A 26,386-nucleotide genomic window follows, 5' to 3' on the forward strand; every position below is an offset into this window, starting at 1 on the left:
CATAATAGGCACTGGCTGGAAGTAGTTTACCTTGAAATCAGGAATAAATCTTATCAGATGTCAAACAATGCGATTCTATTATTTTATTAGTGGAAATATCTCTCCATCAGCGGGAAGGATCCCGCGTTCCTCCAGGAAGGAATGGGATGATTTCTCACATTTATTAGCCATAAAACGAACACATTTTTTCCCCAAACATGCGCACGGAAGGCAGAATATTTTACCGGCGCTTCAAAGACGATAGGCCATTATTTTACTTTAGTGTTCGGCAAATAGCGAGGGGATTCGCGGCGCCGGCAGGCGTGACCCAGGGATTGGGGATCATTAGAGCGCTTTATTGGACAAGCCGCGTATAAAAACTTTGAGAATTTATTTTTTTTTGTTTTTCGCGAATGGTCGACAGGAGGCGCGAAAATTGTGAGATTCATGAAGGATGCTGACACAGTGCAGAGAACAAACGCCACCATCGCTTCACGTTAAGAGGTGGAAAGCTGTAAGCTCGTGAAAGACTTCATATTTCGGTGACCCCCGGAGAGTTATGTACTAAGAGAAGAGAGTTTGTTACAGAGGTTACACCTTATTAGAGGCGATTTATTACAGGAGAGGGAAAGGGCAGGGGATCGATTATTATATAAGGAATAGTGAAATGTGCGTCATCTGCTTGCTTTTATATACAGTATCTCACAAAAGTAAGTACACCCCTCACATTTTTGCAGATATTTTCTTCTATCTTTTCATGTGACAACACTGAAGAAATGACACTTGTCTACAATGTAAAGTAGTGAGTGTACAGCTTGTATAACAGTGTAAATTTGCCATCCCCTCAAAATAACTCAACACACAGCCATTAATGTCTAAACCGCTGGCAACAAAAGTCAGTACACCCCTAAGTGAAAATGTCCAAATTGGGCCCAATTAGCCATTTTCCCTCCCCCGGTGTCATGTGACTCGTTAGAGTTACAAGGTCTCAGTTGTGAATGGGGAGCAGGTGCGTTAAATTTGGTGTTATCGCTCTCACTCTCTCATACTGGTCACTGGAAGTTCAACATGGCACCTCATGGCAAAGAACTCTCTGAGGACCTGAAAAAAAGAATTGTTGCTCTACATAAAGATGGCCTAGGCTATAAGAAGATTGCCAAGACCCTGAAACTGAGCTGCAGCACGGTGGCCAAGACCATACGGCGGTTTAACAGGACAGGTTCCACTCAGAACAGGCCTCGCCATGGTCCACCAAAGAAGTTGAGGTCACGTGCTCAGCGTCATATCCAGAGGTTGTCTTTGGGAAATAGACGTATGAGTGGTGCCAGCATTGCTGCAGAGGTTGTAGGGGTGGGGGGTCAGCCTGTCAGTGCTCAGACCATACGCCGCACACTGCATCAAATTGGTGTGCCGTTCCAGAAAGAGCCTATTCTAAAGATGATGCACAAAAAGACCGCCAACGGTTTGCTGAAGACAAACAGAGTAAGGAGATGGATTACTGGAACCATGTCCTGTGGTCTGATGAGACCAAGATAAACGTATTTGGTGTCAGATGGTGACAAGCGTGTGTGGGGGCAACCAGGTGAGGAGGACAAAGACAAGTGTGTCTTGTCTACAGTCAAGCATGGTGGTGGGAGTGTCATGATCTGGGGCTGCATGAGTGCTGCCGGCACTGGGGGGCTACAGATCATTGAGGGAACCATGAATGTCAACATGTACTGTGACATACTGAAGCAGAGCATGATCCCCTCCCTTCAGAGACTGGACTGCAGGGCAGTATTCCAACATGATAACCACCCCAAACACACCTCCAAGACCACCACTGACTTACTAAAGAAGCTGAGGGTGAAAGTGATGGACTGGCCAAGCATGTCTCCAGACCTAAACCCTATTGATCATCTGTGGGGCATCCTCATACAAAAGGTGGAGGAGCGCAAGATCTCTAACATTCACCAGCTAACAATGGTCGCGCCCGTCTCTGCACCCGCGCACGCCTCCCCTTTAGAGTTAGAATGCTGAATTACAGTTATTATTCTGCTACAATTTAGGCAATTTGCAGTTCATAGAAGTTTCAGCTATTCAAAGATTCTCTGGAAGTTTCTCTTCCATTTCCCTTCATTATATCTTTCCGATTTGTTCTCCCCTTTTATTGAAGGTTAGAAATTCTTGACACCCCGACGCGGGATCCTTCGACCTCCTCGCTTCGCCTCGGCCGGTCCTCTTGGTCCTCCTTTGTTCTCTCCCGGATTCCGCGCTTGTATAAACAAAGCTGGAGGCGGCTTTCAGTTAGCGGCGCACAACAAGCCCTCTTTATTTTCCTCCAAGTGCCGCAATCAGAACAATTCCGCACGCCCCCTCCTCCACTTCTTGCTGGTGCAGAACAATGGGGAAAAAGGAGAAACAACAAGTGGACCTGTCCCTGAACCTGAGCCTTGGCGACCTCCGCTCGGAGAAGAAGCGCGGCGAAGGGAAGGCGGGGGTGATGGATTTGAATGCCGAACGATGCAACATCAGGATTCCAACGATTGGGGGTCTGCAGGTGTCATCCCCTTCTCCGTCTCTGAGAATAGATGACGGCGAGGCCTATTGTGGAAGATTCTGCGACAACAGCAAACATCACCGCCGCCACGGATTCAGCAGCTCATAGGCGGGTGGATGTCTCGCCATGGACAACAACGGGTGGCGGAGCTTGTGCGAATGAGAGAATTTGAGGTTCATTCGGGGGCATCTTTGAGATGGTACAAACTTTAAAACCGAACTCTAAAGCTGTAAATAACAAGATAAAAAATGCCCGCTCAATATAACACAACCATGTTATGCTGCAATAGTCACCTTCAATCTGGAGATTTCCCCTACAGTACTTTTCTTTTGATACTAGATGTCCTCAGCCTGATGGCCAGCATCACGCAACTCATTTTAGACCTGCCCCCCCAGCCTAGGACTGGACTGTGAAAGGAGAAGCAGCATAGTAACGGGATCATCTCCCCGTTGTTCTACTCTCTCCTCCTATCAGCAGGCTTAATGTCAGCACAGGAACGGATTGGCTCATTGAGATTTGATCGCAGTAATGAGAAAATCTGAGACGTCAGAATGGGCATTTTTCACGTTCGAACAAAATTTTGAATAGTGAAATTGTTTTTTCATTACAAATTGGATGTTAGATTCAAATGAAATGTTGAAGTACTTTTCAACAACATAAGAAGAAACGTTCAGTTGAAAATGTACTTTACCACACAATAATATTCTGTACCCCAACACTAACCCTTCTTACAACCCCAACACTACCTCATCCTGTAACCCCAACACTAACCCATCCATTAATCCCAACACTAACCCATCCTACCAACCTCAACACTAACCCACCATCAATTCCAGCACTAACTCACCCTACAACCCCAACACTAACCCACACATTAATCCCAGCACTAACCCATCTTACAACCCCAACACTAACCCATCCATTAATCCCAACACTAGCTCACCCCACAACCCCAACACTAACCCACCCTCACAACCCCAACACTAACCCACCCTACCACCCCAGCACTAACCCACCCATTAATCCCAGCACTAACCCACCCTACAACCCCAACACTAACCCGCCCTACAACCCCAGCACTAACCCGCCCTACAACCCCAGCACTAACCCGCCCTACAACCCCAGCACTAACCCACCCTACAACCCCAGCACTAACCCACCCTACAACCCCAGCACTAACCCGCCCTACAACCCCAGCACTAACCCGCCCTACAACCCCAGCACTAACCCGCCCTACAACCCCAGCACTAACCCGCCCTACAACCCCAGCACTAACCCGCCCTACAACCCCAGCACTAACCCGCCCTACAACCCCAGCACTAACCCGCCCTACAACCCCAGCACTAACCCCCCCTACAACCCCAGCACTAACCCCCCCTACAACCCCAACACTAACACACCCTACAACCAACACTAACCCTTCTTACAACCCCAACACTAACCCTTATTACAACCCAACAATAACCCATCCTGTAATCCCAACATTAACCCACCATACAATCCCAACACTAACCCACCCTACAACCCCAACACTAACCCATCAATTAATCCCAGCAATAACCAACCCCAACACTGACCCATCCTGTAACCTCAACACCGACCCACCCTGTAACCCCAACACTGACCCATCCTGTTGAAATGGATAAGAACTACAAATTAGTTCTTGGTTATCTGCTGCTATTTCTAATTAAAAAGTATAAATGTGCAGCACATTAGAAGTAAACACTCTCTGAGATACGTTCAGTTCAGGCTACTTCTAAATTCTGATTTATTGGTGGGCGGTGTTAATATTTTATACAGAAAGATACGTCATTACTATGTCAGTCTAATTGGTACATCTTATTGGTTACAATACAAGAGAAATGAAGAAACTTGATGCTTGAAGTTTGGTTGAAGCTGGTTCCCTTATCTCAAATGAATTCTTCTAACGCGTGGGATGTAGGGTATAGACGCCATCTTGGCTCCGAACGGAGAAGTCAATCTGTATGCTACATAATAAGTAAGGAGCATGGGAACATGTATACACATAAGCAAATAGACATTTTCTGATTATCATTATGTACATTGGATTCCTTAACACTGTAACCTCAACACCGACCCACCCTGTAACCCCAACACCGACCCATCCTGTAACCCCAACACTGACCCATCCTGTAACCCCAACACTGACCCATCCTGTAACCCCAACACTAACCCATCCTACAACCCCAACTTTAACCCTCCCTAAAACCCCAACACTAACCTATCCTGCAACCCCAACACTAAAAGACCCTGTAACCCAAACCACTATCCGATCCTATAACCTCAACAAGAGTACTCCTTCCTACAACCCCAACACTAACCCTCCCTGTAAACCCAACACTAACCTGTTAACCCAAAAACACTAACCTCCGAACATTGGAACCCCAAAACTAACCCTCCCTTATGTAAACAAAACCCCTCATTTGCCCACTCCTCCCTGCCACACCGGGAGTCTCTGCATTACAGACGTGCCCTGGGACATATTGGCACCGGAGTCCCGGACATCATCAAAAGAACTGTTTACAGCATCTTGATACAAGCTGATCCTCTCTGTCATCTTCAAGGGCATCGTTGAAATGTGGCGGCTTCTTTGAGGCCCTACAGACGTATCGTTCAGAACTCGCTTTGATCGGCGAGGGCCCTTTGCGTTCTCCGCAGGTGCCGCGCTCCAATAAAAGTTTCTCATCTCCCCATCTGACCTTGTCCTCTTCCAAAACAAAGAGACTGTCACTTGCGAAGGCTCCAGGGGACGCACTCAGAAAGCCGAGCTCCTTTCTGCGACTCTCTTTCCCTGCGGTTTATGTGGCACAGTCTATTTAGGAAGATAATTAGCAGGTCTGCAGTTCATGTCGGTGCGCTCATCGGAAAAGGAAAAAAATAAAATAAAATAGCGTCCCACGCTCCTGGCGGGATCGATAGCGAGAGTTATTCTTACACCTCGCGTCCCGTTTTAGGAAGTGGTTAATATATCGGGGGCAACGGTGGAGACGCTGTGTCTGGTGGGGGGAGCAGGGGGAGACGGCGATCAATTCTGAGGGAGTCAATGCCGGCGCTCTGAGTCCACCTGGAGCTGTGACCTCAAACCAGGACGGAGCGCACAAGGATCGGATGGCGTTGGATGATGACGCGCTCCCTTGAGAACGGACTCCAAACTTTTCTTAAAGGGACGCTCCGGATAAAAAAACGCAACGTTTTGTAATAAGTATAAAAAAAATAAAATAAAAAAAAACGACTTTCTCAAGTAGAATGTGCCAAAAAAAAAGTTCCGGCTCCACATTCGATAGCCCCTCAGGCTGAGCTCGCAGGCATCAGCACATGACTTCAGGCAGTCTTATTCGGCGATAGAGCGTTCCCGCCGCGGTGAGCAATGGACGGACACTGACACACACACCGCTCCGTAATTAGACGCAATTAACGTCTGGCTCCCACGGGGCTGTACTGTTGGCGAATGAATAAAGCCCACATAAACCCAAAAATCTGTGTCAAAAATGTCATTTAAAAATATATTTTGGAATCTGCAGCTTTCATTAAAATAACCCCATGGAGATCCTGCCACGAGGGTCCTTTTTCAGGCACTTCCTGTTATAGGGTGACAACGCTCGGTCCCGTCTCCCAGTTGTTCTACCTCGGTTGTCACCCCGTCATGTTGGCTTCGAATGGAGAGGGGATTCCAACACGGGATGCAGGCACGGTCCACCGTGGTCACCTTTGGGAAACCCACCATGGTAAATGCTAGACATGTGCACTGCCGATAAATTCATTCTTTTTTTATTTTTATTTTTTAGGGTCATTCGTTGCAATCGCAATTCGAGAATTTGTAAATTTGAAAATTCAAATAGTGTATTATTAGTTATTCTTTCTATTTTTCTTAAGATTTGTAAATTCGAAAATTCATAAATTCGAAAATATGAATCATTAGTTATTCGTTCAAATTTTCGTAAAATTCATTCATTCGAAAATTCGTAAAATTCGAAGATTTGAATAGTTAGCTAGTTATTCTCTCAAATTTTCGTAAATTCATAAATTGGAAAAAAATTAGAATAGTTAGCTAGTTATTCTCTCAAATTTTCGTAAATTCGTAAATTGGAAAAAATTTGGTTAGCTAGTTATTCTCTCAAATTTTCGGAAATTCATAAATTGGAAAACATTTGAATATTTAGCTACTTATTCTTTCAAATTTTTGTAAATTCATAAAATTCTAAAAATTTTAATAGTTAGCTACTTATTCTTTCGAATTTTTCGTAAATTCGTACATTTGACAAATTCGACTATTTGTAAATTTGAAAATTCAAACAGTTTATTAGTTATTCTAATTTTCTTAAAATTTGTAAATTCGAAAATTCATGAATTCGAAAATATGAATAGTTAGTTATTCGTTCAAATTTTCGTAAATGAATTAGAAAATTCGTATAATTCGAAGATTTGAATAGATAGCTAGTAATTCTCTCAAATTTTCGTAAATTCATAAATTGGAAAAAATTTGAATAGTTAGCTAGTTATTCTCTCAAATTTTCGTAAATTCATAAATTGGAAAAAATTCGAATAGTTAGCTAGTTATTCTCTCAAATTTTCGTAAATTCATAAATTGGAAAAAATTCGAATAGTTAGCTAGTTATTCTTTAAAATTTTCATAAATTCATAAATTTGAATAGTTAGCTACTTATTCTTTAGAAATTTTGGTAAATTCGTACATTCGACAAATTCAAAAATTTGTAAATTCGAAAATTCTAAAGAATAACTAATAATAACTATTAAATTATAGGTATTGGAATTTCCTTTCAAATTTGGCTGTTAGTGAACGTAAAGCATACGAATTCATCCAAAATGACGAATGGCGCATCTAAACAAATGGAATGGAACAAATTAATAATAAATAATAATACACTTTTATTATTATTATTATTATTAATAATAATGTGTTACATTCCATTCGTTTAGATACAGCATCTGTTATTTTGGATAATTTGTAACTTCGGATAAATTCGTATTTGTTCCGTTCACGAACAGCCAAAAAGTTCCAAACAAAGTTGGGAGCGTGAAATTGTCTTTATGGACCTTGCTTTGTGCACTGGTCCAAATCATTTGGTGGAGGGGGGATTATGGTGTGGGGGGGGAGGTGGGATTATGGTGTGGGGGATGTTTTTATCAGGGGTTGGGTTTGGTCCCTTAGTTCCAGTGAAGGGAACCCTTAAGGCGTCAGCATACCAAGACATTTTGGACAATTTCATGCTCCCAACGTTGTGGGAACAGTTTGGGGATGGCCCCTTCCTGATCCAACATGACTGAGCACCAGAGCACAAAGCAAGGTCCATAAAGACACGGATGAGCGAGTTTGGGGTGGAGGAACTTCACTGGCCTCAACCCAACAGAACACCTTTGGGATGAATTAGAGCGGAGACTGCGAGCCAGGCCTTCTCGTCCAACATCAGTGCCTGACCTCACAAATACTCTTCTAGAAGAATGGTCAAACATTCCCATAGACACCCTCCTAAACCTTGTGGACGGCCTTCCCAGAAGAGGTGAAGCTGTTATAGCTGCAAAGGGCCAACTCAATATTGAACCCTACGGACTAAGACTGGGATGCCGTTAAAGACCATGTGTGTGTGTAAAGGTAGGTGTCCCAATATTTTTGACAATAAAGTGTACGACTCACAAAGCACTGAATCCAGAGCCGGGCCAGCGCGATCGCGCAATTGTCAAAGTGACGCAGTACCGTATTGCAAAAAAAAAAAAAAAACAGGCTGGCCGGGAAGTGGGTAGAAATCTTTCGGAGCTGAAGTGGTTAAAAGGCATCCGATGTACCGTTTATTATACGAAGTAGCGATTACGGATAAAATATCGCGCTCTAAATTCCGCAGATCCGATTAACCCCTTGTGATTGGACTCGAGCGGCGGTGGGAAGAAAAAAAATTATGACTGTACACGTCTCGCGGAGCGCGGCCATCGATCAGCGTTGTTCTCAATCAATCTGCCGCCTTGCAGTCAGGAGTGGCACATTCATACGTCAAGCTGGGATGATGAACGTTCCCCCCTCTGATTAATAAACACCCTCGTTAACTTCTCTCCGTCCCGAGGGGGAGGGGGAGGGGGGGGCCCCAAATATTTCATCAAGAGGGGACAGCAATGAGGGAACGCTGACTTGACATGATGATGACCTCCATCTGCGTACCTGCATGCGATTTGGGATTTGATGACGGACGGCTGACAGGCTTAAAGCAGAACTCCGGACTCAGGAAATGTAATGTAGAGACAGAGTGCATCCCACATCCCATCCTCTCCTGTTCTGGGGGGGGGGGGGGGGGGGGGGCTGAAATCCTACAAAATGCTCATTGTGAGAATCTGTCTTCAATAAAAACGGGAGGATTCCCAGAGCTGTGATACAAAAAGAACACATCCCCCGCATCCTGCATGCAAAGTTTTCTGTATAGTTAAAAACACCCCCAGTATAGTGAACCCCTGGGGCGGGGGATGCCATTATTTAATGCCTCCCAAAAGCAAAAAGTGTCGCTGCTCTGTTTCAAATGCTGCATTGCGCCACCTCAGACACAGTCTGCCCGGACAGTATGGTCACCCGCTGACTCGGCACCATCCACAGGCAGTTTAACTCTTCATTAAGACACAGCAAGTTGAATCCAACTCAATTTTACATCAGCTAATTGCAGTGCAGAGGATGTTTTTTTTTTTTTTTCCAATCTATTAAAGTGTAAAAAGACAAAAACTTGTCCCGTTCCTGCAAATAACGGACACTGACTAGCGGAAACGTGGAAGAAATAGGTTGGGCTGAATTTACTAGCACTAAAAAGGAGGGGAAGAACAGAGGAAGAACCCAAAATCACAAGTTGTAGTGGCTGTACACAGCCACTAGGTGTCAGCATACCTCAGAACAATACTAACCTGATGCAGTACAATACAACACATAATACATAGATGGGAGTGGGAGAGAGTATTCATATATTGCAGATTGCCAGCTTGATGGCGGTATTTACTTATTTCACATGGATTTCTCCATTATTCCCAGGAGGGGTGGGCTCTTCTCCCTGCCCCGACCCCTCTCATCTGCCTGCCCTGTCTCATCTCCCTGCCTCGACCCCTCTCATCTGCCTGCCCCCTCCCCTCTCATCTGCCTGCCCCCTCCCCTTTCATCTGCCCGCACTGACACCCCCTCTCTTCTCCCTGCACTCACCCCTCTCATCTCCCGCAGTGACACCTCTCATCTCCCGGCACTGACCCCCCTCATCTCCCGGCACTGACCCCCCTCATCTCCCGGCACTGACCCCCCTCATCTCCCGGCACTGACCCCCCTCATCTCCCGGCACTGACCCCCCTCATCTCCCGGCACCGACCCCCCTCATCTCCATGCACCGACCCCCCTCATCTCCATGCACCGACCCCCCTCATCTCCATGCACCGACCCCCCTCATCTCCCGGCACTGACCCCTCTCATCTCCCGGCACTGACCCCCCTCATCTCCCGGCACTGACCCCTCTCATCTCCCGGCACTGACCCCTCTCATCTCCCGGCACTGACCCCCCCTCATCTCCATGCACTGACCCCCCTCATCTCCCGGCACTGACCCCTCTCATCTGCCGGCACTGACCCCTCTCATCTCCCGGCACTGACCCCCCTCATCTCCATGCACTGACCCCCCTCATCTCCCGGCACTGACTCCCCTCATCTCCATGCACTGACCCGTCTCATCTCCCGGCACTGACCTCCCTCATCTCCCGGCACTGACCCCCCTCATCTCCCGGCACTGACCCCCCTCATCTCCCGGCACTGACCCCTCTCATCTCCCGGCACTGACCCCTCTCATCTCCATGCACTGACCCCCCTCATCTCCATGCACTGACCCCCCTCATCTCCCGGCACTGACTCCCCTCATCTCCATGCACTGACCCGTCTCATCTCCCGGCACTGACCTCCCTCATCTCCCGGCACTGACCCCCCTCATCTCCCGGCACTGACCCCCCTCATCTCCCGGCACTGACCCCTCTCATCTCCCGGCACTGACCCCTCTCATCTCCATGCACTGACCCCTCTCATCTCCCGGCACTGACCTCCCTCATCTCCCGGCACTGACCCCCCTCATCTCCCGGCACTGACCCCCCTCATCTCCCGGCACTGACCCCTCTCATCTCCTGGCACTGACCCCTCTCATCTCCCGGCACTGACCCCTCTCATCTCCCGGCACTGACCTCCCTCATCTCCCGGCACTGACCCCCCTCATCTCCCGGCACTGACCCCCCTCATCTCCCGGCACTGACCCCTCTCATCTCCCGGCACTGACCCCTCTCATCTCCATGCACTGACCCCTCTCATCTCCCGGCACTGACCCCTCTCATCTCCCGGCACTGACCCCTCTCATCTCCCGGCACTGACCCCTCTCATCTCCCTGCACTGACCTGGATTACAGAACACAGTCACGTTTTCTCCCCAGCAATATACAGAAGTTGCCGCACATATAAATGATATCTTGTGTATATATATTTTTTTAATGCGCTCTTTTAAATTGTACAGAGAGCTCCGTATTGGCCGGACCTGCAGACCCCCATCCATCAGCAATGCTATACATCCTCCACCCGTCAGAACTCTTCTGGGAAAAGCATGAAATATTAAGGCCGCCTGTCACAGTTAGACCCACACAACTGACGTCTTCCATCATGGAAACAATAAATTATATATATATGTAACGTGCGTGGACTGGTCAACCCCAGTAATAGGCGACCTCTGACCCTCCGCTGCCAAGGCCCACCGCTGATGTGAGACTTCTGATGTCCTCGATTATCTTAATTGGATCTGACATAATTTTGCTCAGTTTACGTTTTACTAATCAGATCTACCGACAACCGAAACGCGTATTTAAAGCTTAAACCAAATTCTTTTAGGATTGAGCTGAACAGGAAGAGAACAAAATGGGAACGTGTTGAATTATTTGATGGAAATTGTAACATTTTTTATATATAAATATTTTTACAATGTTACAATTTGCATTATTTTATCCAATGATTTGGACCAGTACACAAAGCAAGGTCCATAAAGACATGGATGAGCGAGTTTGGGGTGGAGGAACTTGACTGACCTCCAAATCATTTGGTGGAGGGGGGATTCTGGTGTGGGGGTTATTTTTCAGGGGTTGGGCTTGGCCCCTTAGTTCCAGTGAAGGAAACTCTTAAGTGGTCAGCATACCAAGACATTTCGGACAATTTCATGCTCCCAACTTCGTGGGAACAGTTTGGGGACGGCCCCTTCCTGTTCTACCATGACTGCCCACCAGTGCACAAAGAAAGGTTCATGAAGACATGGAGCGAGTTTGGGGTGGAGGAACTTGATTGGCCTATCTGGTGTGGGGTTTGTTCTTGAAGGGTTGGGCTTGGCCCCTTAGTTCCAGTGAAGGGAACTCTTAAGGGGTCAACATACCAAGACATTTTGGACCCTTTCATGCCCCAACTTTGTGGGAACAATTTGGGGACGGCCCCTTCCTGTTCCAACATGACTGCCCACCAGTGCACAAAGCAAGGTCCATAAAGACATGGATGAGCGAGTCTGGGGTGGAGGAACTTAACTGGCCCCCAAAGCATTTGGTGGAGAGGGGATTATGGTGTGGGGGTTGTTTTTTGGGGGTTGGGCTTGGCCCATTAGTTCCAGTGAAGGGAACACTTAAGGCATCAGCATACCAAGAGATTTTGGACCCTTTCATGCCCCAACTTTGTGGGAACAGTTTGGGGACGGCTCCTTCCTGTTCCAACATGACTGCCCACCAGTGCACAAAGCAAGGTCCATGAAGACATGGAGCAAGTTTGGGGTGGAGGAACTTGATTGGCCTATCTGGTGAAGGGGTTGTTTTTCAGGGGTTGGGCTTGGCCCCTTAATTCTAGTGAAGGGAACTCTTGAGGCGTCATCATACCAAGACATTTTGGATGATCTCATGCTCCCAACTTTGTGGGAACAGTTTGGGGACGGCCCCTTCCTGTTCCAACATGACTGGCCACCAGAGCACAAAGCAAGGTCCATAAAAGACATGGATGAGCGAGTCTGGGGTGGAGGAACTTAACTGGCCCCTAAACCATTTGGTGCGGGTGGGGATTATGGTGTGGGGGGGTTGTTTTTCAAGGGTTGGGTTTGGCCCCTTAGTTGCAGTGAAGGGAACTCTTAAGGCGTCAGCATACCGAGACATTTGGGGTTGGTAAGTGTGTTTAGCCAACCATTCTAAGTACTACTCAATCTATTACCACCGATACAGAGTGTGTTTTACTATATATGTATATTCCACAGGAACCTGTCGCATCTACTCCCGATGAGTGGAGAAATATCCATGAAACGCGTCAAGCTACATTTGATGCTACAGCTATACCAATTACGCCCCCGAGAATGTCATCAATACTATTTTAGTACTATTGTACTTATACATGCCATGTGATTCTGGATACAGTTACTGGGTGTGCCGCCCTTGGCATTTGCAGGCCATATTACCATTTTATACATTAGTACTCTTATTACTATGTACCTATTATGATTATGTGCCCATTTGTATATACTTTTTCATCCATCATGCCCATAACTTGTGATTTTATATTATATATATATATATATATATATATATATTTATTTATTATAAAAAATCTTTATACTATAACCTCTATGAATAAAATATTTTTACTTCTACATCCGCATTTCAACTGCTTCATCTAAAGTTCCAACTTCCTTGTGAATATACCCGATACCGGGATGGAGGCGCCTAACCGGGCCTCATTTAAAGGCCCAAACTCCCCTCTTTTCAGAGGAACTTGACTGACCTCCAAAGCATTTGGTGGAGGGGGGATTATGATGTGGGGTTGTTTTTCAGGGGTTGGGCTTGGCCCCTTAGTTCCAGTCTTAAGGCGTCGGCATACCAAGACATTTTGGACAATTTCATGCCCCCAACTTTGTGGGAACAGTTTGGGGACGGCCCCTTCCTGTTCCAACATGACTGCCCACCAGTGCACAAAGCAAGGTCCACGAAGAAATGGACGAGCGAGTTTGGGGTGGAGGAACTTGACTGGCCTGTACAGAGTCCTGACCTCAGCCTGAAAGAACACCTTTGAAACTAATTCAATCGCAGACTGCGAGCCAGGCCTTCTTATCCACATCAGTGCATGACCTCACAAATGCGCATATGGAAGAATGGTCAAACATTCCCATAGACACACTCCTAAACCTTGTGGACAGCCTTCCCAGAAGAGTTGAAGCCATTATAGCTGCAAAGGGCGGGCCAACTCAATATTGAACCCTACAGACTGATGCCCTGTACACACGGTCGGAAATTACGACAGAAAAGGTTCGATCGGATTATGTTGTCGAAAAATCCGATCGTTTGTGGGCTCTATTGGACTTTTTGCTGTCGGAAATTCCGCCGGAAAAAATGTAAGAGCTGGATCTAAAATTTTCCGACAAAAAAAAAAAAAAATAATCAGATCGGACTTTGTCCGGCCGTTTGTAGAGAATTCCGACGGACAAAGTGCCACGCATGCTCAGATTCAATTACGAGACCAAAGCTATTGGCTATTAGCCTCTCCGCAGTCCCGTCATAAGCAAAGAACGCCATCTCGTTCCGAACAATCGGATTTTCCGACAACATCGTCCGACAGTGTGTATGCAACATAAGTGTTGGCCGGAAAAAATCTGACGGATTTTGTGGTCCGAACGTCCGACCGTGTGTATGGGGCATAAGAATGGGATGCCATTAAAGTTCATGTGCGTTTAACCACTAGAGATCCGCGCTATAGCCGAATGATGGCTACAGCGTGGATCTGACAGCGCGAGGAGAAAAAAAAAACTAAAAATAAATCACCGGCGGCCGTGAGAGGGACTTCAGTCCTGATCAGGGCGAGCTGGCGCCAGCTCATCAGTGCCCACCTGCCCCCTGCCAGTGCCACCTAAGGAAAGGCAAAAGTGCCACCCATCAGTGCCACCCATTAGTGCCTATAGTGCCACCCATTAGTGCCTATAGTGCCACCCATTAGTGCCCACAGTGCCACCCATTAGTGCCCACAGTGCCACCCATCACTGCCCACAATCTGCCTCAACAACAGTGCTGCACCTCAGTGCCACATATCCGTCCCCATCAGTGTCATCTACCAGTGCCCATCAGTGCCGCCCATCAGTGCCACCTATCAGTGCCCATCAGTCCCATCTATCAGTGCCCATCCGTGCCACCCATCCGTGCCATATTATCTGTGCTCATCAGTGCCGCCTTATCTGTTCCCATCAGTACTGCCTTATCTGTGCCTATCGGTGCCACATTATCTGTGCCTATCGGTGCCACCTTAACTGTGCCTATCGGTGCCCAGCAGTGCAGCCTATCAGTGCCCACCAGTGCAGCCTCATCAGCGCATTTCAATGAAGGAGAAAAATGACCTGTTTGCAAAATGTTATAACAAACTATTAAACATGATTTTTTTTTGCATCTTTTTTTGTTTGTTTAGCAAAAAATAAAACTCTGAGCTGTAATTAAATATCACCAAAAGAAAGCTCTATTTGTGGGAAAAAAATGAAAAAAATTTCATTTGGGTACAGTGTTGTATGACTGCGCAATTGTCATTCAAAGTGCATCAGCGCCGAAAGCTGGTCTGGGGAGGAGGGGGGGTTTAAGTGCCCAGGAAGCAAGTGGTTAAAAGACAGGCGTCCCAATACTTTTGACACTATGGTGTATACTGTGTGGAGTTCCCCATGTCTTAGACTGCCGATTGAAAAATGAAAGAGCGGCAACACTGTACAAAGTTCACCAACTCTGCTCTCTCATCCTGCTAGCATGCTCCCCGTCAGCCCATAGGAGCGGAAGCTGAGCCCTGATTGGTTTCTGGTGCTGCTCCTCCCTCTTCCATAGTGTTGCTATACCTGAGATGACAGGAGGCCAATACGAAGCTTTAGGTACTCGTGCTAACTGCATGGGAATTAATTGTAATGATTTTTTTTTAAAGGATTGTATACAATATCGTTTCTTTATATCTCATCGGGTTCAGTCTGCATACACAGGTGTAGAGAGACGCTCGATAGCACTGCAGAGCCATCCCAATATAATGCGCTGACAGCTGAATAGCGAAACCGGCGTATTTATAGGTAGGATTGCCTGGGGTTGTTATTAAGGAAGGTGCCTGGTGAGCTTTGGCTGGACAGCTTGATGCGGCGTCGCTCCGCCGAAGTCTCGCAAGCAAGCAGCGGGTCTCCAGAGGTTCCGTGCCTTATTATTATTTTTTTTTAAGCATATTAATATTGGAGAGGATATGATCGGCTGCTGAGGGATTTCCTGCGAAGACGAGAGAAGCTCCCACTTTAAAAATATCTCAGGGCCCATAGGAGAGCCTTCCGCTGACTCCATTCATTACACATTTGCGAAGCTTATTACTAAATTGTTCTGTGTAGGATCACCTGTGCAGCTTTTTATTAAATTTCCGACATCGGGGCCACATTATTGTACAGAGAATAAAAGAAAATGATACATAACTCCGCCATGATCGGTCCCAAGCCCGAGCTTGAGAAATTAAGGAAACGGATACATACTTTTCATTTGCTATCCCACTAAGCCAATGTTCTGCTTCTTCTGGTATGGTGGAATATGTGACACTCCCACTTAGGGTTGCCACCTGTCCAGGATTCACCCGGACAGTTCGGGTTTTGAATCATGTGTCCGGGTTTCACTCCACCTGAAACCCGCACACATTATTCAGACCATGCGGTGGCCCCCCAAGTAATCGAGATAGTCAAAAACAAATCTGTTGCAGAGCCGGTTTGGCATCACTAAAGGGTGGGGTGATGATGTCAGCAATAGCAATTTGGCCACACACACTGGCACGCTCTGTGCGCTACAGTACTACTCCCCTTGGGGCAGCCAAATGTGTCCCAGGTCTTTTATAATCCTATAGTGTTTACTGCACAAAAAAATAAAATAAATTGGCCTGTGCCGCAAAAGTGTTCGGGTTTGGCTTGACGAAAAGGTGGCAACCCTACTCCCACTGTCTTACTAGATCCACCCCCCCCCCTGTCCTTGGGCTCAGTGCCTAACTGCCATCATGTGAGGGGGAAGTAGGGTTGCCACCTCATCCCTTTAAACCCAAACACATAATAAGTACACGGTTTCTGCGGCTGATTAAGGTGGTAATTAAACTCAACTTGGTGCCTTATCTGCATTTAATTAGCCTCAGAGCCCGTGTAATTCAAAAGGTGTTCGGGTTTAAAGGGAAGAGGTGGCAACTCTAGGGGGAAGGGTGCTTGCATGCCCCAAATGGTCACTCACCAAGAACGGGGTTGAGTGTCCATAGCTATGGGCGGCCAAAAGGCAATTCCAAGCACTGTCACATGGGCTCAGGGGAACATGCATAGCTATGTGCGGCCAACCAAGCCCTTTCACCTAAAGGGTGGAGGAAGCAGAGATAGCTATGAGGGCCAATTTCTAAGCCTGGGTGCTGTCATGTGAAGGGGGAAGGCAGCTTGCATACCCCAAGTGGTCATTCGCCAAGTCTAGATGCGGTCATGTCGGGTGAGTAGAGTGTCCATAGCTATGGGCGGTCAATTGCCAACTCCAGGCACTGTCACATGGGGGAAAAGGAAACATGCACAGCTATGAGTGAGCAACCAAGTCCTGGCACTTTCACCTTAAGGGTGGAGGAAGCGTGCATAGCTACGAGGGCCAATTGCTAAGCCTGGGTGCTGTCATTTGAGGGGGCGGAAAGGGGCCTGCACACCCCAAGCGGTCAATCGCCAAGCCCGGGTGCTGTCATGTGAGGGAGCGGAAGGATGCCTGCACACCCCAAGTGGTCAATCGCCAAGCCCGGGTGCTGTTCTGTGAGGGAGCGGAAGGATGCCTGCACACCCCAAGTGGTCATTTGCGCAGCCCGGGTGCTGTCATGTGGAGGGGAGTAGAGTGTGGATAGCTATAAGTGGCCAATTGCCAACTCCAGGCACTGTCACATGGGGGCAGGGGAACATGCATAGCTACGTTTGGCCTGGGAATTTCATCTGAAGGCTGGAGGAAGCATGCATAGCCATGAGTGGCCTATCAGCGGGAGTATGTACAGTCTAAGCGGCCAATCACTAATATAGGCGAGGGGAGAATGCATACCCCTGGGTGGCCAGTCACCAAGCCTGGGTGCTGCAATGTCAGGGGCAAGTAGAGTGTGCATAGCAATGAGTGGCCAATAGCCAAGCCCAGGCACTGTCACATGGGGCAGGAGAACATTTATAGCTATGAACAGCCAACCACCAAGCCCTGGCACTTTCACATGGGGGGGGGGGGGGGGGTGTAGAGAGCATGAAAAAGCTATGAGTAACCAGTCGCCAAGTATGGGTTCTTCTGTCACATTGGCGCAAAAACAAAGTGCAAAGCCATGACTAGCCAAGTCCGGAGTGGTCATAAGGCTTACCTAGCTATGAGCGGCCCACCACCAAGCTTGGGTGCTTACCTAGCTATGAGTGGCCCACCACCAGGCTTGGGTGCTTTCCTAGCTATGAGCGACCCACCACCAAGCTTGGGTGCTTTCCTAGCTCTGAGTGGCCAATCACCAAGCTTGGGTGCTTTCTTAGCTATGAGTGCCCCATCACCAAGCTTGGGTGCCTTCCTAGCTACGAGTGGCCCACCACCAACCTTGAATGCTTTCCTAGCTATGAGTGGCCCACCACCAAGCTTGGGTGCTTTCCTAGCTATGAGTGGCCCACCACCAAGCTTGGGTGCTTCCCTAGCTATGAGTGGCCCACCACCAGGCTTGGGTGCTTTCCTAGCTATAAGTGGCCCACCACCAAGCTTGGGTGCTTTCCTAGCTATGAGTGGCCCACCACCAAGCTTGGGTGCTTTCCTAGCTATGAGTGGCCCACCACCAAGCTTGGGTGCTTTTCTAAATATAAAGTAGCCAACCATCAAGCCCAATCGCTATCACACTGGAGGTGGAGGAAGTATTTACAGCTATGAATAGCCAATTACTAAGCCTGGGGGAGCATCCACAGCCTTGAAGGCCAATCACTCTCATGTGGGGGAGGGGTGGGGGAGTGCATAGCCAACTAGTATGCCGTCACTGCGGAGGGGGGCATGGCTCTCAGTGGCCAAATGGCAAACCCCAGGTTGTCATGTGAGGGCAGCATGGAGAGAGCCATGTACATTTTGAATGGCTCTGCAAGCCAAACCTCACCTCCAAAACGCGGCGCAGTTTGCAATCAAGGGGAAGATCGGTGCTCTTTACGTGCCACAGAGTAAAGCCCGGTATGGGCAAAGTACAGGTCGCACACTCAAGTATTGGGAAAGGGTTGCATTCAGAAAGCAAGCGAAAGGTCAGGAAAGGTTCAGGCATGTGCCAGGAGTTTAAGCTCCTTGAAAAGGAACAAAAAAAGTATTAAAAAGGCAAGAAACTACATTGTAACAAAGACAGTGATGGAACGAGCAGCTCGCTGCATAGAGAATGAAAAGCTTTTAGCGATAGCTATTAGAAGCTTTTTTTAGTTCTTCTGATTGGAGTGTCCCTTTCACCTTAGACGAGAAGAACTTCGGCACTGGAGTGCGCTCATTCTTCCTCCGGTATAATGACTTCTGCGGGGCGGGAGAGGGAGCAGAAACTTCCTCCCTTTATTATTTGTCCCCGGGGGAGCACACTATACCTGAGTAACACAGATTGCTCCCTGGGAGCAAATGTGGGATACCGCTGCTACCAAATCAAATTACCGTTATTAATGCCTCATTTTCCCGGCTCTCAACATCTTCTTATATTGCGCTTGTTGTGTACGGTATAATTTATTGGAGATGAGCCCGTGTAATAACCATAGGATCACATTAGCATGATATGAGCTGGTGGTGACAGGTTTGGTGGACAGTCATCCGTGTGACAATTAAAGGGGCAATCCCTTACAAGAGGGGCACTCATCATGGAGCAAAGAGCAAAGGCTCTGATGGAAGCTGCCTTCACCCGCCTTGCGTGTCGAAAAATCCTCCCTGACCACGGTTGTCGTCTCTCACACACCAGCAATAAGTTGATGTTGGCCAATCATTGACTATAAAAATGTTCCCAGGATGGTGGAGTAGGAGGACACCCATCTTCTCTTGAAGGCTGGGGTCACCCATGCTTTACCAATTATAGCTTCACACCCTGTAGGCCACCTGCCCTGATGAGAGTCATGCGTGGTCATGGTGCAGGAGAGCTGTCCGCCATCACCATGCATGTCCTGGCCCTAGAACAGGGATATGCAATTAGCGGACCTCCAGCTGTTGCAAAACTACAAGTCCCATCATGCCTCTGCCTCTGGGTGTCATGCTTGTGGCTGTCAGAGTCTTGCTATGCCTCATGGGACTTGTAGTTCTGCAACAGCTGGAGGTCCGCTAATTGCATATCCCTGCCCTAGAACGTCAATGGTTGTTCTGGTGCTGGCAGCTCCTGAGGCTGATCCAGAGCAAACTTGGTCCCTGGGGAGCCCAGATGGCACCCTAGTTGAGAAGCGCCGGTTCTGTATATAGGAGGTTTTCTATTTATATATTCTTTTTTGTTTTTATTCTATTTTAATTGGGTGAACTAGATGGAGTTGTCCTTCTTTCAACCTTACTAACCATCAGGGCTTTTTTTCAGGGGGAAGGCAAGGCAGTTCTGGCACCTCCAGCACGGAATGGGGTACTAGGGGACTACTGATGCTAACTTCAGGGGGATCTATTTTTGCTGGGGGGGGGCTTAAGTTAGTATGGGGTCAATTATTGCTGAGAGGAGGGGAGTCTCCTGTTGAGGGAGGGGTCCATTGATGGTGTCTGCTGGGAGTCTGGTGAGGTTTATTGTTGCTGGAGAGATCTATTGTTGTTAGCCAATATGTTGTTGTTACTGTTGCGGGATCCTATTATTGCTGGCAGGGATCTTAAGTTGCTAGGGGGTCAATTGTTGCTAGAAGAAATCTTGAGGGAAGGGTTTGTTGATGATGGCTGCTGGGAGATCTACTGTATTGTTATATTGGAGGTCTATTGTTGCTGTGGGAAATATACGGTTTCTGGAGAATCTATGGTTCTCGGGGGGGGGGGGGGGGGGGGGCTAATGTATTGTTGCTAAGGAAATCTTTTGCTGCTGGGGGGGGATATATTGCTGCTGGGGAGAATCTATTGTTGCTGGGGGGATCTTTTGCTGCTGGGGGGAATATATTGCTGCTGGGGGAGTCTATTGTTGCTGGGGGGGATCTTTTGCTGCTGGGGGCAATATATTGCTGCTGTGGGCAATATATTGCTGCTGGGGAGAATATATTGCTGCTGGGAGAATCTATTGTTGCTGGGAGAATCTATTGTTGCTGGGAGAATCTATTGTTGCTGGGAGAATCTATTGTTGCTGGGGGGGATCTTTTGCTGCTGGGGGCAATATATTGCTGCTGGGGGAATCTATTGTTGTTGGGGGGGGGATCTTTTGCTGCTGGGGGCAATATATTGTTGCTGGGGAGAATATATTGCTGCTGGGAGAATCTATTGTTGCTGGGGGGGATCTTTTGCTGCTGGGGGCAATATATTGCTGCTGGGGGAATCTATTGTTGCTGGGGGGGTCTTTTGCTGTTGGGGGCAATATATTGTTGCTGGGGAGAATATATTGCTGCTTGGGGAATCTATTGTTGCTGGGGGGGAATATATTGTTGCTGGGGGGGATATTTTGCTGTTGGGGGCAATATATTGCTGCTGGGGAGAATATATTGCTGCTGGGGAGAATATATTGCTGCTGGGGAGAATATATTGTTGCTGGGGGGGGATCTTTTGCTGTTGGGTGCAATATATTGCTGCTGGGGGCAATATATTGCTGCTGGGGAGAATATATTGCTGCTGGGGAGAATATATTGCTGCTGGGGGCAATATATTGCTGCTGGGGGCAATATATTGCTGCTGGGGAGAATATATTGCTGCTGGGGAGAATATATTGCTGCTGGGGAGAATATATTGCTGCTGGGGAGAATATATTGCTGCTGGGGAGAATATATTGCTGCTGGGGAGAATATATTGCTGCTGGGGGGATCTTTTGCTGCTGGGGGCAATATATTGCTGCTGGGGGAATCTATTGTTGCTGGGGGGGGTGCTTTTGCTGCTGGGGGCAATATATTGCTGTTGGGGGCAATATATTGCTGCTGGGAGAATATATTGCTGCTGGTAGAATCTATTGCTGCTGGGAGAATCTATTGCTGCTGGGAGAATCTATTGCTGCTGGGAGAATCTATTGCTGCTGGGGGGGATATATTGCTGCTGGGGAGAATATATTGTTGCTGGGGAGAATCTATTGTTGCTGGCGGGTATCTTTTGCTGCTGGGGGAGAATCTTTTGCTGCTAGGGGGGAGGGTCTATTGTTGCTGTGGGGAGGGTCTATTGTTGCTGTGGAAAGGGTCTATTGTTGCTGTGGAAAGGGTCTATTGTTGCTGTGGAAAGGGTCTATTGTTGCTGTGGAAAGGGTCTATTGTTGCTGGCTGCACAGGATCGTGCTCAGAGGTGGGTAGGGGGTGGAGACAAGGAGTTACTTTGAAGAGGGGAGGACCTGCACCTATTCTCGGGGGAAAAGGCCCTGCTAACCATGTAAGCTGGGCTTCAGATAGTGACAACATTCACAGCTATGGTCCACTGTTGTCACCACCCTGAGAAATACTAAAAGTCTTTTTTTTTTTTTAACAAACTACTTTTTTTCCAGCATTGTTTTTTCCATCCATTGTTGTATTTCAGTGCTGCTGATCTCCTGCAGCCTCTTCCTGTCTCAATGTTCTCCGGTGATGGCGGCACCATGGCATTTCCTGATGGTGGCCACCGTGGGCCGTGCCCATGTCATACATATTCAAACTGCCACTTGTGATCTCCATCAGAGGACAATGTGACAGGATGACAACTCAGGAGCACAACTGGCAGTTAGGCGCAGAGCGTTGTCACCTGTTAAACGGGAAGTGCCTGAACAAAGGACCTTCATGGCAGGATCACCAGCTGCAGATTTGAGAAGACAAAAATGACCCTCACTATGACATCAGCATGGTAAAGCACGTCTGAGGATTTATTGATTGGTTTTATGTAGATTGAATTACCTAAAAATGTGTTTCTTTTAATTCACACTCCCAATCACAAATATGCGCGGTGTTGACGCTCTGACCAAACTAAGAAAAGGACGCAGAGTTGTCAGACGCGGTAGGACAGCGGAAGGGTACCCGGCAGACTTGTGTCCCTTCAGTGTGATTGTCACCGACGCAAAACACAGAGCCGGCTGCGGATATCGACTTCCTCGTGATAGAGGACGCCGCGCTCTCCCTGCTATTCCCCCGCCGCCAAAACCACATCCGCTTTCCTCCTCTTCCACCGCGCCTGACAGCTTATTAACACAACGCTAATTCCTGGCAGGTGATGGCCGGCGATAAGGCTGGAGCCCGCCATGTACCAGGCGCCGGCGACACCGGCCTGGGCTCCGCGGGGCCCGCGATCGAGTAAATAAACGCTGCGTAAACTGTTTACTGGGAGAGGACGAAATGTGTGTCTAAGAAGGATAAAGGATGCGATAAAACTTCACATCGCTACAAACCCGGAACGTTCCATCTCAGAGGACAGAGAAGACAACAATTTTAGGCCTTCAAATGCAGCAAAGTACAAAAAAAAAGCAGACATGGAAATAAAAGAGGACCTTTCAGTAACTTCAAGAGCCTGCATGAAAAAAAATCTGACGTGTCACAATATACAATATACAGCAACAAGATCTTGGTCATAAAAGCTCAACCTTCTATCATTAAAAAAAATAAATAAATAAATAAAAAAGGTGCCTAGGCTAAGGTGAGAGGTTGCATAAACTGTGCATTGTTGGGAGCATAAGTTACAGGCAACGCGTTTCAGAAGGATTCCTTCCTCCTATGTGCATCTTCTTTTCCAATTGTTTTCACCTTATTATAACCCACTTTTAAATTTCAGTGAGTGATGCAATTTAAATATATACAATTTTTATGATGTATGTGTGCTATAGTCCCCTTCCCCCCCCCCCGACTAATCATTTTATATACATAAAATAAAATAATTTTATATATATATATATATATATATATATATATATATATATATATACACACATACACACACACACATATACAGTGACTACAAGTAGTATTCAACCCCCTGCAGATTTAGCAGGTTTGATAAGATGCAAATAAGTTAGAGCCTTCAAACTTTAAACAAGAGCAGGATTTATTAACAGATGCATAAATCTTACAAACCAAAAAGTTATGTTGCTCAGTTAAATTTTAATAAATTTTAAACATAAAAGTGTGGGTCAATTATTATTCAACCCCTAGGTTTAATATTTTGTGGAATAACCCTTGTTTGCAATTACAGCTAATAATCGTCTTTTATAAGACCTGATCAGGCCGGCACAGGTCTCTGGAGTTATCTTGGCCCACTCCTCCATGCAGATCTTCTCCAAGTTATCTAGGTTCTTTGGGTGTCTCATGTGGACTTTAATCTTGAGCTCCTTCCACAAGTTTTCAATTGGGTTAAGGTCAGGAGACTGACTAGGCCACTGCAACACCTTGATTTTTTCCCTCTTGAACCAGGCCTTGGTTTTCTTGGCTGTGTGCTTTGGGTCGTTGTCTTGTTGGAAGATGAAATGACGACCCATCTTAAGGTCCTTGATGGAGGAGCGGAGGTTCTTGGCCAAAATCTCCAGGTAGGCCGTGCTATCCATCTTCCCATGGATGCGGACCAGATGGCCAGGCCCCTTGGCTGAGAAGCAGCCCCACAGCATGATGCTGCCACCACCATGCTTGACTGTAGGGATGGTATTCTTTGGGTCGTATGCAGTGCCATCCAGTCTCCAAACGTCACGTGTGTGGTTGGCACCAAAGATCTCGATCTTGGTCTCATCAGACCAGAGAACCTTGAACCAGTCTGTCTCAGAGTCCTCCAAGTGATCATGAGCAAACTGTAGACGAGCCTTGACATGACGCTTTGAAAGTAAAGGTACCTTATGGGCTCGTCTGGAACGGAGACCATTGCGGTGGAGTACGTTACTTATGGTATTGACTGAAACCAATGTCCCCACTGCCATGAGATCTTCCCAGAGCTCCTTCCTTGTTGTCCTTGGGTTAGCCTTGACTCTTCGGACAAGCCTGGCCTCGGCACGGGAGGAAACTTTCAAAGGCTGTCCAGCCCGTGGAAGGCTAACAGTAGTTCCATAAGCCTTCCACTTCCGGATGATGCTCCCAACAGTGGAGACAGGCAGGCCCAACTCCTTGGAAAGGGTTTTGTACCCCTTGCCAGCCTTGTGACCCTCCACGATCTTGTCTCTGATGGCCTTGGAATGCTCCTTTGTCTTTCCCATGTTGACCATGTATGAGTGCTGTTCACAAGTTTGGGGAGGGTCTTAAATAGTCAGAAAAGGCTGGAAAAACAGATAATTAATCCAAACATGTGAAGCTCATTGTTCTTTGTGCCTGAACTACTTCTTAATACTTTAGGGGAAACAAACAGAATTCTGTTGAATTGAGGGGTTGAATAATAATTGACCCTCTGAATAAACTTTTCACTATTTAAAAAAAAATTAAACAAAGAAATAACATTCTTTTTTGCTGCAGTGCATTTCACACTTCCAGGCTGATCTACAGTCCAAATGTCACAATGCCAAGTTAATTCTGAATGTGTAAACCTGCTAAATCTGCAGGGGGTTGAATACTACTTGTAGGCACTGTATATATATATATATATATATATATATATATATATATATATATATATATATATATATATATATATATATATATACATATACATACATACATACATACATACATACATACATACACACACACACACACACACACATACTGTATAATATACATTTTACCTTTGTTATTTACTGTACAATATATTTTACTATTGCTATATTGCACAGGTAAATAACAGTAATAAAGTTAAAACATATAATTTATAACATGGATAACATATATAGCAATAACAAAAATTTAAGTAAAAAAAAAAAAAAAAAAAAAAAAATATATATATATTTATTATGCAAGAATAAAAAATAAAATCTGTAAATGTATACAATGTTACAACATATACAACGTAGAACAGCATAAAGGATGCGATAAAACAAACTTTTTTTTTTAATCAAATCCTTTATGCGATATACGCTGTATACATTATAGATTTTTTTATTCTTACATGTTATTGATTTTTGTTTTTATATATTATTTTGTCCTATTTTGCAGTTGTTACATGTTACAGTATATATATATATATATATATATATATATATATATATGAAATTTTTGTTTAAAAATTTTATTTTTTGATATCATATTTTTTAGGCTTTTATTTTTTTTATTGCTATATATTTTATCCTTGTTAACAATAATAAAGTTAAAACGTATAATTTTTATCTACCTGTGAGATATATTATACATTTTATTTGTTATTGTTCTTTACATGTTAGACCTGAAGAAAGGGGCGTATATGATGCTCTTAACAAATAAATATTTTAAACAAAATTCAAGCGAGATGGAAATTTGTTGTAGGTGCTCCTAACCAAATCATTAAGAAATTGTTCATCTGTCAGGACAAAAAAAAAAAAAAAAATTCTAATTCATTATAATCAATCTCTCTGCTGATGTGTATATCTCCATCACACACTTGAAAAAAAAAAGAAAACTGTATGTAAATACGGATTTTCCTCTAGTCACCGCCCATAATGTGATTGGCAATATAGAATGCAGAGAAGAAAGGAATTTACTATGCCCCTCCTTCTTCAGGAAGTACACTCCCAGCTACCCTGTGAGGAGCTCTGTGGATTCTGGTGGCCGCGGGGGGGGTGGGGGGGGGGGGATTGCTCAGATGGATGCACATGGAGCCACCTCTTTATTATAGCGCAGTCGCAG

The 26,386-nt window shown here is 46.3% G+C and overlaps 1 protein-coding gene across 4 annotated transcripts in view; it reads right to left on the minus strand.

Annotated features, from left to right (window-relative positions):
• Positions 1 to 26,386, minus strand: part of SDK2 (sidekick cell adhesion molecule 2) — an 876,954-nt gene that overhangs the window by 594,942 nt on the left and 255,626 nt on the right. The window lies entirely within an intron of this gene.

The sequence above is a fragment of the Lithobates pipiens genome, unplaced genomic scaffold (genome assembly GCF_037356315.1).
Source record: "Lithobates pipiens isolate NorthernLeopardFrog02 unplaced genomic scaffold, aLitPip1_a1.2 Scaffold_28, whole genome shotgun sequence".
NCBI lineage: Eukaryota > Metazoa > Chordata > Amphibia > Anura > Ranidae > Lithobates > Lithobates pipiens.